Source organism: Solea solea, chromosome 3 (assembly GCF_958295425.1).
Source record: "Solea solea chromosome 3, fSolSol10.1, whole genome shotgun sequence".
NCBI classification, from domain to species: domain Eukaryota; kingdom Metazoa; phylum Chordata; class Actinopteri; order Pleuronectiformes; family Soleidae; genus Solea; species Solea solea.
In genome coordinates this window covers 19,429,579-19,441,334 of record NC_081136.1, presented here as the reverse complement: position 1 = coordinate 19,441,334, position 11,756 = coordinate 19,429,579, and the positions used below count along the sequence as shown (strand labels likewise).

General features: G+C 37.7%; 1 long non-coding RNA gene across 1 annotated transcript; it reads right to left on the bottom strand.

The window, feature by feature from the left end:
- Positions 1–1,010: 1,010 nt before the first annotated feature.
- On the bottom strand, positions 1,011–10,795 carry LOC131457070 (uncharacterized). Its single transcript, XR_009239970.1, has 5 exons — positions 10,605–10,795; positions 7,023–7,179; positions 6,497–6,589; positions 2,132–2,288; positions 1,011–1,698 (listed from the first exon to the last, which is right to left on the bottom strand). It is a non-coding gene; the product is annotated as an uncharacterized LOC131457070 (long non-coding RNA).
- Positions 10,796–11,756: the final 961 nt, after the last annotated feature.

Sequence of the window (11,756 nt, the reverse complement as noted above, 5' to 3'; positions counted from 1 at the left end):
GAAGTGCAAATTCAGGAATGGTTGCAATAGAATTCAGTCAGCATTCATATTTGAGATGGACTTTCTCCTATAGTCCTCAGTAGATATGGACATATAGGGGATCACTGGAAAAATAAGGAGCTGTAGTATGCAAAGCAGGTGACATATTTCATGGGAAATCATATTAGACCATTAGAGGGCAGTGCAAAGTCACGAATTGTTGCAAAATAATTGTCAAAATCTTGACTTTTGAGCCTGATTTTCTCCAAAATTCTCAAACCAGGAAAATTCATCACAAATACCCGATCACGATATGACAATATCAAAATTCTAAGATCATATATCATGATATAGCTATAATATTGTCATGCCTTCCTCATCATAGTTCACATTCCATTTGTCAGAGATAAAATATGAATCCATAACCCATTTTGAGAGGCAGGTTCTCATAAGGTTGGGAAGTGTCAACTATTTGGGTTGCCACTGATGGGTAGACTCCCCCGTTTAAATGTTGGAGTTTAGTATTTTGGGCAACACTATGTTAGTTTTTGAAAACAGAAACAACCATAGTTATAAGAGAAGGGATGGATACTGATACTTGTCCACTACAAATGCAACATTGCAACCATGAAATGCAGAGCTGTCAATCACACACGGTGGGACTGACAGCTCTGCATTTAAATGTAAAATTAAATTTACATTGTGGACATGCAGCTCTACTGAAGAGGAACAGAGACCATAAACCCTTCAGAACAATGTATGCAGGGCACCAGACTAACTTTTTACTAGGAGCACAGTAGCCCCCCCCTATAACTGAATGTTTTAGGAGAGCAAGCAGAACATTTAGGGGCGCAAACCTTAAACATTTCCTCTCATTTTCACTGTATTACTGATCAATACTTCGATAATAATTGCAGAAATTGCAATGTGCTGTTTAGAATTCCCAGTGAATTTTTATTGTGCACTTGTTTGTTAAAGAATAAGATCACATAAGAGACATTAAGTGTACATAAAATACCATCACTGTCGCTACAGTACAATTATTAACTAGAAGTGGCCCGGTACTGTCCAGTACACAGAACCGGCACTTTTATTTGTGTACTGGCACATTTCACAAGATGCCGGCAATCTCTTATCAGTCCAATTGATGATTATGGTCCAGAGCAATAATGTCTCAGGGTACACTATGTGACGTTCACCTGTTCTCGCAAAAGTCAAGTGTTTATTCCTTGAGTTTGGAGTTTTTATTTTCTATCTAATCTCTATCTGGAAGACGACCGCTGTGGCGACCATCATCATGCTTCAAAAGCATGAGTTAGCTCATCCACACACTCATACTTTCTGATATAATAAAAATAAACATGGAGCTGGCAAGTTGAGGCTTGAAAATATCAGAGGACCATGCACAGAAGGGATTAAGCTGGGATATTGCCCGGTATCCTGGACTCTTTGTTAAAAAATTAATAAATTGATAAAGGTGAACCTGAATTTTCATTAACACTAAAACAAGGCCAGACCAAAAGTTTCACTCCCAGGGCTGGAGTATGCCAGATGTAATATTATTAGATATTAATGTAGATGTTATGCAAGAATTTGATGCACAAGCCTGTTTTCTTTGTGTATTACCTTAATGACTCTGTCCTGGCAGTGCTGGATGATCTTACACAGCTCCTCTGTACCCTGAGACTCGAGACTCTGATGAAGGATCTGCTCAAACATCTAGTAAAACACAATTTGTAGTTTTGTACCTAACTTTGTGACATACATGCATGTAACACCAGACAAACTGACTCATATAGGAATATCCCATGAAATAATGATAATATATGATAATGTACTACACCCAGTTCCACAGTCTGTATTGTGGCATGTCTGTAGACAACTATATCTATTTAACTGTCCACTGAGTTATCAAACCGCAAAAAGATGTTCGCCTTTAGTTCTACTGTGTCCTTGATCAATGCCACAGTCAGAACCTCATCATCCAACTATTTGACAAACTCTAGTCAAACAGGAGCTACAGTGTAGGAAAATGATCAAGAAATAAAATGAGTGTCAATAAAATGATTAGCTCTCATAGAAACTTCCCATTGTGTTAACCAGTTAACCAATAACCCATATTAGACTGGTTAGTCAGTAGTTGAGGTTTCACCTCTCTCATGGGGATCTGGGCCCTTTGGACAAACACTGACGGGCTGCTCACGTCAAACTGTTGCTGCAAGACCCTCAAGGCTCAGGTTCACCACCTTCTCATAGCAGCTGTGCATCTTAACTGGATGGAAAGCCAGCATGGCAATCTTCTCCATGTGCTGAGGAGGAAGACAAGAAGGGAGAGGAAGAGATGGATGAGGCATGGACAGATTTGGGAAAAATGTATAATTGTGTCTCACAATAAATATACTACTGCAAAAGTATCACTAATGTTACACTAGACAAATGCTGTTTAAATCACAAACATATCTGGAATAGGAGTATAGGAATTGCGGATAGATAACATTTGTTTTGTAAAGATCCAGATTCTTGTGCTTCAACTGCGAAAATCCGAGTGCATTTTCTATACATAATCATTATATCTTGTGCTTCAATTTATTTTCTCATGTTATGGGTTTTATTTAAAGCGACACAATTTTCAACCTTCACGTAATGTCTCTAAGCAGGGATGGGAAGTATTTCTGATACATGTATTAAAAAAATACATATTTAAAATACAAAATATGCTCTTTTCTGGAGATGATAAAAATTCCTTCATATTTTGTACCAATATATTTCCATTATGTGTATTTTATTTAAAATACTGTAACATACGTACATCCTTTGAAAAAAAGTGATGACATAAGAAGACAAATTGCAGGATGCTGCTTCAGATTGGACGTCATGGTGCTTGTGCCTACTTTAATTTGCCAGGACTTGTTAAGATCACAATTAGTCTACATAAGAATTGAATTGAGTCAAGCGATTACCGTCAGAGCTGAGTTTCAAGACTTTAGAGCTCACTCTGTCGTTTACATCGATGACAGTGTTAAAGTCGCCACATAAAATAATTTTGTATCCGACCAATAGCGCTTCTTTAAGTCTTTTAAAAAGTTGAAAAATGTTTGTTCTCTCATGAGAGGTGTACATGTGTATCATTCGTATTTTTTCTCCTCGGTAAAAACAATCCAACATGAGCAATCTACAAGGAATTAAATTAGGAATTCATTCGTTTTACGAATAATAGTGACATCACCAGTTTTAGAAAAAAGATCCCACCATCAGCTTTACTTTCGCCAATAGAAATTACACTTTGACCTTTGTTCCACATGCTGGATACCTTTACTCTTTACTTGTGTTCAGTCTCAGTTCTTGACAACATAATATGTCAAAGTCAGTTTTCAACAAGAATTTAATTTGTTGGGCTCTAAAAGAATTTGATTGGATGCCATGGGCATTCCAAGATGAAACTTTGGGTGAGGTCATAAATGTTTGGGGGGAAGCTATGGTGTGGGTTTGTCGTCATTTTATAACTTATACTACAAGCTTTTCTTTTCTTTTTCTCTACCTCTACAAAAGGTGTTTCATGATCATCATCAGGCTCTGGAGCGGGGAATTCAGGAGTGGGAGAGAAAGAGCCAAAGTTGTTGCTGTAAGGGGGGCTCTCTGCTACAGCCTGCGGGTAAAGCGGGGTGCCGCCGACTCGCTGACCCTGACACCTTATACCTATTCCAAGCCCTACCAGTAGAGGTCCCCCAAACCCCAATTTATGAGATGGAATAAAATGATATCAAAGTTTAGTTGGGGTGACAAAAGATCCACAATAAGACTGGAAACTCTCCAGCTGCCAAAAGAAGAAGGAGAGATGAGACTTCCAAAATTAAAGGAATACTACCATGCCGCCCAATTGAGATATATTGTAGGTTGGTGCAAACCAGACACAGTGAAATTAAATAGAAAAAGAGTTTGGAGAAAACCCAGTACAGAATATAATTGGGGATAAAGAAACATACAAGAAGATTCAAAACCAAATAGACACAATCACGATGTTCACATACAAAATATGGTTCAGCATAATAAAAAAATATAAGATACAGAAAGACACTCATTTATTGAATAGGATAGCAATTTTACACCGACTAGGTACGATATAGGATTTAAACAGTGGACAACAAAGGGAATCACAGCATGGTGTGTTATGGTGAAAGATTGACAGCTTGAGAGTTTCCAAAATATGACAGAAAAAAAGGATTTAGATAATCAATCATGAATTCTGTGGATTCCTGCAACTTAGAGACTACTATATAAAAGAGACCAGGGTGGACTCCTCCTGAGAAGTGAATAGTGTGATCCAGAGCATCATAATCAACGCATACAAAGAAACCACAATTAGAATTATATTGGGACTATATAAAAAAATGCTACAAAATACATTAAAAAAAAGATGGGAATCAGGATTTAACATAAAACTTAGTGATGAAGATTGGCTAAGATTGGTATAATCTGCCAGACATTAGCCTCATGTATGAAACAAAGTGATTTTGAAGCAGAAACATATTTAGGTTACAAGGTCAGAGCTGCAGTGACTTCCTGACAAGTACAAATTAGCATTTCATGGGTTGTACTAGCAACACATATGACAAATGTTGGGTGGCTGGGAGATTTTTTTTTAATCAGTCTTGAATATGTCAAAGATTACCCACAATATTAACTTTGAAGCATTGTTAGTTTTGTGTAGCATCAGATAAAACATGTACTCCCTCCCCTCTTAATTTGAAAAGAGGACATTTGTAATATGGAAATGATTGAATATTTGGTGGTTTTGAGGACTGATGCAGGACAAAAGTATTAATCTTTTATGACAACAATTCTTGGGAGTGAACATTCCTGCCATATACTCAAGTGTATGGTGAAAACAATGTTCAGTGTTCTATTGATCTATTAATAAAATGTTTTCATTTGAATTCCAATTTGCCAAGAGACCTTCTTACAAGAAAGTGTGCCATATGCACTAACACAGTGGAAATGAATCATAATGAAGCCTGAGGGTTAAGGAAACAGTTTGTCATCAACTAAATCGATAGGTGTCCAAAGCCTGAGGGTCAACCTCTTTCCCCGGATGAAGCAGAATCCAGTCACGTTAACTGTGCGTTGTAAGAATGGAAAAGACTGTCATAAAAAATAATAATAATTACAACACCCACACTGTATCAACATTCAGAGTGGACTTAATTTTTAAGAATAGAGGGATAGATTTAGTGTATAGCCTACTTGTTAAATAGACAGGATACCTGCAGCAGCAGCACCAGCGAAGCTCTCTGAACAGATCAGCAATGTGACCCGCAGTCCTCACAACCGAAGACGCAGCCGAAACACAGCAAGCGGTTCCGCGAAAACGGGAGCTTTGCAGCTGCGGGTCCGGGTGAGAGGACATCGGTTCTCACAGTGGAACTGTTCAGACAGAAAGTCTGGCTCCCGTGTAACGTCGCAGACAACACCATCTGCATTTAAACACTAAACTCTCGCCAAAAACAGCAAAGCGAAAAAGAAAAAAAAGAGCATGGAACATTTACATGTGCATATATTATTATTAACTATATTTCGATTAATGCGTGTGTGTGTTTAAATACATGTGTATGTATGTATTTTCAATGAGTGAAAAGACGTAGTTACTGTAATTAACGAACACATTTTAGCAACAGCTCTTACTAGGAGCACAGTGGCCCCCCTATAACTGAATGTTTTAGGAGAGCAAGCAGAACATTTAGGGGCGCACACCTTAAACATTTCCTCTCATTTTCACTGTATTACTGATCAATACTTCGATAATAATTGCAGAAATTGCAATGTGCTGTTTAGAATTCCCAGTGAATTTTTATTGTGCACTTGTTTGTTAAAGAATAAGATCACATAAGAGACATTAAGTGTACATAAAATACCATCACTGTCGCTACAGTACAATTATTAACTAGAAGTGGCCCGGTACTGTCCAGTACACAGAACCGGCACTTTTATTTGTGTACTGGCACATTTCACAAGATGCCGGCAATCTCTTATCAGTCCAATTGATGATTATGGTCCAGAGCAATAATGTCTCAGGGTACACTATGTGACGTTCACCTGTTCTCGCAAAAGTCAAGTGTTTATTCCTTGAGTTTGGAGTTTTTATTTTCTATCTAATCTCTATCTGGAAGACGACCGCTGTGGCGACCATCATCATGCTTCAAAAGCATGAGTTAGCTCATCCACACACTCATACTTTCTGATATAATAAAAATAAACATGGAGCTGGCAAGTTGAGGCTTGAAAATATCAGAGGACCATGCACAGAAGGGATTAAGCTGGGATATTGCCCGGTATCCTGGACTCTTTGTTAAAAAATTAATAAATTGATAAAGGTGAACCTGAATTTTCATTAACACTAAAACAAGGCCAGACCAAAAGTTTCACTCCCAGGGCTGGAGTATGCCAGATGTAATATTATTAGATATTAATGTAGATGTTATGCAAGAATTTGATGCACAAGCCTGTTTTCTTTGTGTTTTACCTTAATGACTCTGTCCTGGCAGTGCTGGATGATCTTACACAGCTCCTCTGTACCCTGAGACTCGAGACTCTGATGAAGTATCTGCTCAAACATCTAGTAAAACACAATTTGTAGTTTTGTACCTAACTTTGTGACATACATGCATGTAACACCAGACAAACTGACTCATATAGGAATATCCCATGAAATAATGATAATATATGATAATGTACTACACCCAGTTCCACAGTCTGTATTGTGGCATGTCTGTAGACAACTATATCTATTTAACTGTCCACTGAGTTATCAAACCGCAAAAAGATGTTCGCCTTTAGTTCTACTGTGTCCTTGATCAATGCCACAGTCAGAACCTCATCATCCAACTATTTGACAAACTCTAGTCAAACAGGAGCTACAGTGTAGGAAAATGATCAAGAAATAAAATGAGTGTCAATAAAATGATTAGCTCTCATAGAAACTTCCCATTGTGTTAACCAGTTAACCAATAACCCATATTAGACTGGTTAGTCAGTAGTTGAGGTTTCACCTCTCTCATGGGGATCTGGGCCCTTTGGACAAACACTGACGGGCTGCTCACGTCAAACTGTTGCTGCAAGACCCTCAAGGCTCAGGTTCACCACCTTCTCATAGCAGCTGTGCATCTTAACTGGATGGAAAGCCAGCATGGCAATCTTCTCCATGTGCTGAGGAGGAAGACAAGAAGGGAGAGGAAGAGATGGATGAGGCATGGACAGATTTGGGAAAAATGTATAATTGTGTCTCACAATTAATATACTACTGCAAAAGTATCACTAATGTTACACTAGACAAATGCTGTTTAAATCACAAACATATCTGGAATAGGAGTATAGGAATTGCGGATAGATAACATTTGTTTTGTAAAGATCCAGATTCTTGTGCTTCAACTGCGAAAATCCGAGTGCATTTTCTATACATAATCATTATATCTTGTGCTTCAATTTATTTTCTCATGTTATGGGTTTTATTTAAAGCGACACAATTTTCAACCTTCACGTAATGTCTCTAAGCAGGGATGGGAAGTATTTCTGATACATGTATTAAAAAAATTCATATTTAAAATACAAAATGTGCTCTTTTCTGGAGATGATAAAAATTCCTTCATATTTTGTACCAATATATTTCCATTATGTGTATTTTATTTAAAATACTGTAACATACGTACATCCTTTGAAAAAAAGTGATGACATAAGAAGACAAATTGCAGGATGCTGCTTCAGATTGGACGTCATGGTGCTTGTGCCTACTTTAATTTGCCAGGACTTGTTAAGATCACAATTAGTCTACATAAGAATTGAATTGAGTCAAGCGATTACCGTCAGAGCTGAGTTTCAAGACTTTAGAGCTCACTCTGTCGTTTACATCGATGACAGTGTTAAAGTCGCCACATAAAATAATTTTGTATCCGACCAATAGCGCTTCTTTAAGTCTTTTAAAAAGTTGAAAAATGTTTGTTCTCTCATGAGAGGTGTACATGTGTATCATTCGTATTTTTTCTCCTCGGTAAAAACAATCCAACATGAGCAATCTACAAGGAATTAAATTAGGAATTCATTCGTTTTACGAATAATAGTGACATCACCAGTTTTAGAAAAAAGATCCCACCATCAGCTTTACTTTCGCCAATAGAAATTACACTTTGACCTTTGTTCCACATGCTGGATACCTTTACTCTTTACTTGTGTTCAGTCTCAGTTCTTGACAACATAATATGTCAAAGTCAGTTTTCAACAAGAATTTAATTTGTTGGGCTCTAAAAGTATTTGATTGGATGCCATGGGCATTCCAAGATGAAACTTTGGGTGAGGTCATAAATGTTTGGGGGGAAGCTATGGTGTGGGTTTGTCGTCATTTTATAACTTATACTACAAGCTTTTCTTTTCTTTTTCTCTACCTCTACAAAAGGTGTTTCATGATCATCATCAGGCTCTGGAGCGGGGAATTCAGGAGTGGGAGAGAAAGAGCCAAAGTTGTTGCTGTAAGGGGGGCTCTCTGCTACAGCCTGCGGGTAAAGCGGGGTGCCGCCGACTCGCTGACCCTGACACCTTATACCTATTCCAAGCCCTACCAGTAGAGGTCCCCCAAACCCCAATTTATGAGATGGAATAAAATGATATCAAAGTTTAGTTGGGGTGGCAGAAGATCCACAATAAGACTGGAAACTCTCCAGCTGCCAAAAGAAGAAGGAGGGATGAGACTTCCAAAATTAAAGGAATACTACCATGCGGCCCAATTGAGATATATTGTAGGTTGGTGCAAACCAGACACAGTGAAATTAAATAGATAAAGAGTTTGGAGAAAACCCAGTACAGAATATAATTGGGGATAAAAAAACATACAAGAAGATTCAAAACCAAATAGACACAATCACGATGTTCACATACAAAATATGGTTCAGCATAATAAAAAAATATAAGATACAGAAAGACACTCATTTATTGAATAGGATAGCAATTTTACACCGACTAGGTACGATATAGGATTTAAACAGTGGACAACAAAGGGAATCACAGCATGGTGTGTTATGGTGAAAGATGGACAGCTTGAGAGTTTCCAAAATATGACAGAAAAAAAGGATTTAGATAATCAATCATGAATTCTGTGGATTCCTGCAACTTAGAGACTACTATATGAAAGAGACCAGGGTGGACTCCTCCTGAGAAGTGAATAGTGTGATCCAGATCATCATAATCAACGCATACAAAGAAACCACAATTAGAATTATATTGGGACTATATAAAAAAATGCTACAAAATACATTAAAAAAAAGATGGGAATCAGGATTTAACATAAAATTTAGTGATGAAGATTGGCTAAGATTGGTATAATCTGCCAGACATTAGCCTCATGTATGAAACAAAGTGATTTTGAAGCAGAAACATATTTAGGTTACAAGGTCAGAGCTGCAGTGACTTCCTGACAAGTACAAATGAGCATTTCATTGGTTGTACTGGCAACACATATGACAAATGTTGGGTGGCTGGGAGATTTTTTTTTAATCAGTCTTGAATATGTCAAAGATGACCCACAATATTAACTTTGAAGCATTGTTAGTTTTGTGTGGCATCAGATAAAACATGTACTCCCTCCCCTCTTAATTTGAAAAGAGGACATTTGTAATATGGAAATGATTGAATATTTGGTGGTTTTGAGGAGGACTGACGCAGGACAAAAGTATTAATCTTTTATGACAACAATTCTTAGGAGTGAACATTCCTGCCATATACTCAAGTGTATGGTGAAAACAATGTTCAGTGTTCTATTGATCTATTAATAAAATGTTTTCATTTGAATTCCAATTTGCCAAGAGACCTTCTTACAAGAAAGTGTGCCATATGCACTAACACAGTGGAAATGAATCATAATGAAGCCTGAGGGTTAAGGAAACAGTTTGTCATCAACTAAATACTGTAGGTGTCCAAAGCCTGAGGGTCAACCTCTTTCCCCGGATGAAGCAGAATCCAGTCACGTTAACTGTGCGTTGTAAGACTGGAAAAGACTGTCATAAAAAATAATAATAATTACAACACCCACACTGTATCAACATTCAGAGTGGACTTAATTTTTAAGAATAGAGGGATAGATTTAGTGTATAGCCTACTTGTTAAATAGACAGGATACCTGCAGCAGCAGCACCAGCGAAGCTCTCTGAACAGATCAGCAATGTGACCCGCAGTCCTCACAACCGAAGACGCAGCCGAAACACAGCAAGCGGTTCCGCGAAAACGGGAGCTTTGCAGCTGCGGGTCCGGGTGAGAGGACATCGGTTCTCACAGTGGAACTGTTCAGACAGAAAGTCTGGCTCCCGTGTAACGTCGCAGACAACACCATCTGCATTTAAACACTAAACTTTCCCAAAAAACAGCAAAGCGAAAAAGAAAAAAATGAGCATGGAACATTTACATGTGCATATATTATTATTAACTATATTTCGATTAATGCGTGTGTGTGTTTAAATACATGTGTATGTATGTATTTTCAATGAGTGAAAATACGTAGTTACTGTAATTAACGAACACATTTTAGCAACAGCTCTTTAGCCACCTGGCCTGCTGTTTAGCTCATTATAATAATGTAAAATTTCACTTACCTCTACATTTTTGAGCATCTTGCTGTGACATGTCAATAGCCTCCCTCTACCACCAACTTCCCCAGTAATTCCTTGGTCAGCGACTGATGCTGCAACTCCATTACATGTTCATCCACCTGCTGAGCAGACACTAACCTGTTCACGTTTTGGATATTAATCCGCTGCTGCTGTGGTGGGGAACTACGTTGCGTTGGAGTGTGATGATGGTCGATAATTATCTTAAAGCTACAGTAGTAGTTGAAATAAACTGCCCCTTTGTTTCACCATACATGCATGGCAGAAATGTTCGCTTCCAATATTTTTTGTAATAAAAACATTACAGATTAATCCTCTACATTCTTTGTGCTTTTGGATTTTTTTTGACGATATCTTTGGCTGTGTTGATGCAAATTGCTTCAAATTTGGTGTAGGTGAAGTTATTTTCCACTGTCAGGGAATATCAACATTTTTCATTATCATATAACACACAATTCAATCAATATCTGAAGCTAAAATGATGTGGGTGTATTTTAGGGATATCATAGTATGGTGTGAATGTGGGTTTAGGAATGAATGTGTGTGTGTGTGTGTGTGTGTGTGTGTCTGTGTGTCTGTGTGCATGTGCAACTCCAGGCACTTCTTGTTCTCACATCAAGTTCAAATCGACATGATACACAGGCACCGACACCTACAAAGAGGCTCATACACACATTCACTCCTTTGAGTAAAAAAAACAAACAGGCATCTTGAGGGACTTCAAAGACTTGCCCTCTACGTGAACCCAAACAAAAGTCTGGTTTTGTTTACACAGGTGCAATTACAGGTAAACACAATGTTTCACTTTGTTTGGGGCTCAATTCATCCTGACTGTTAAAGACACAGCCTCAGACGCTGAAGACCTCGACCTCATCAACATCAGTCACAATGTACTGAAAAAGAAAAAGGTTAAATCATTTATCAAAACTAACCCTAACCCTATCATATTATAGTGATTACATGTAAAATAATTACATCAAATCAAACATACATTTGTATGACCTGTGTGATCATCCGTTTTTGATGAAGTTTAAAATCCATAATTTGTATTAGTAGTGTATGATTTCACTTTCACTGAACTCAGTACCACTTATACTTCATATACTAGTAGTATGAAATACTTTTACTGTATATGTT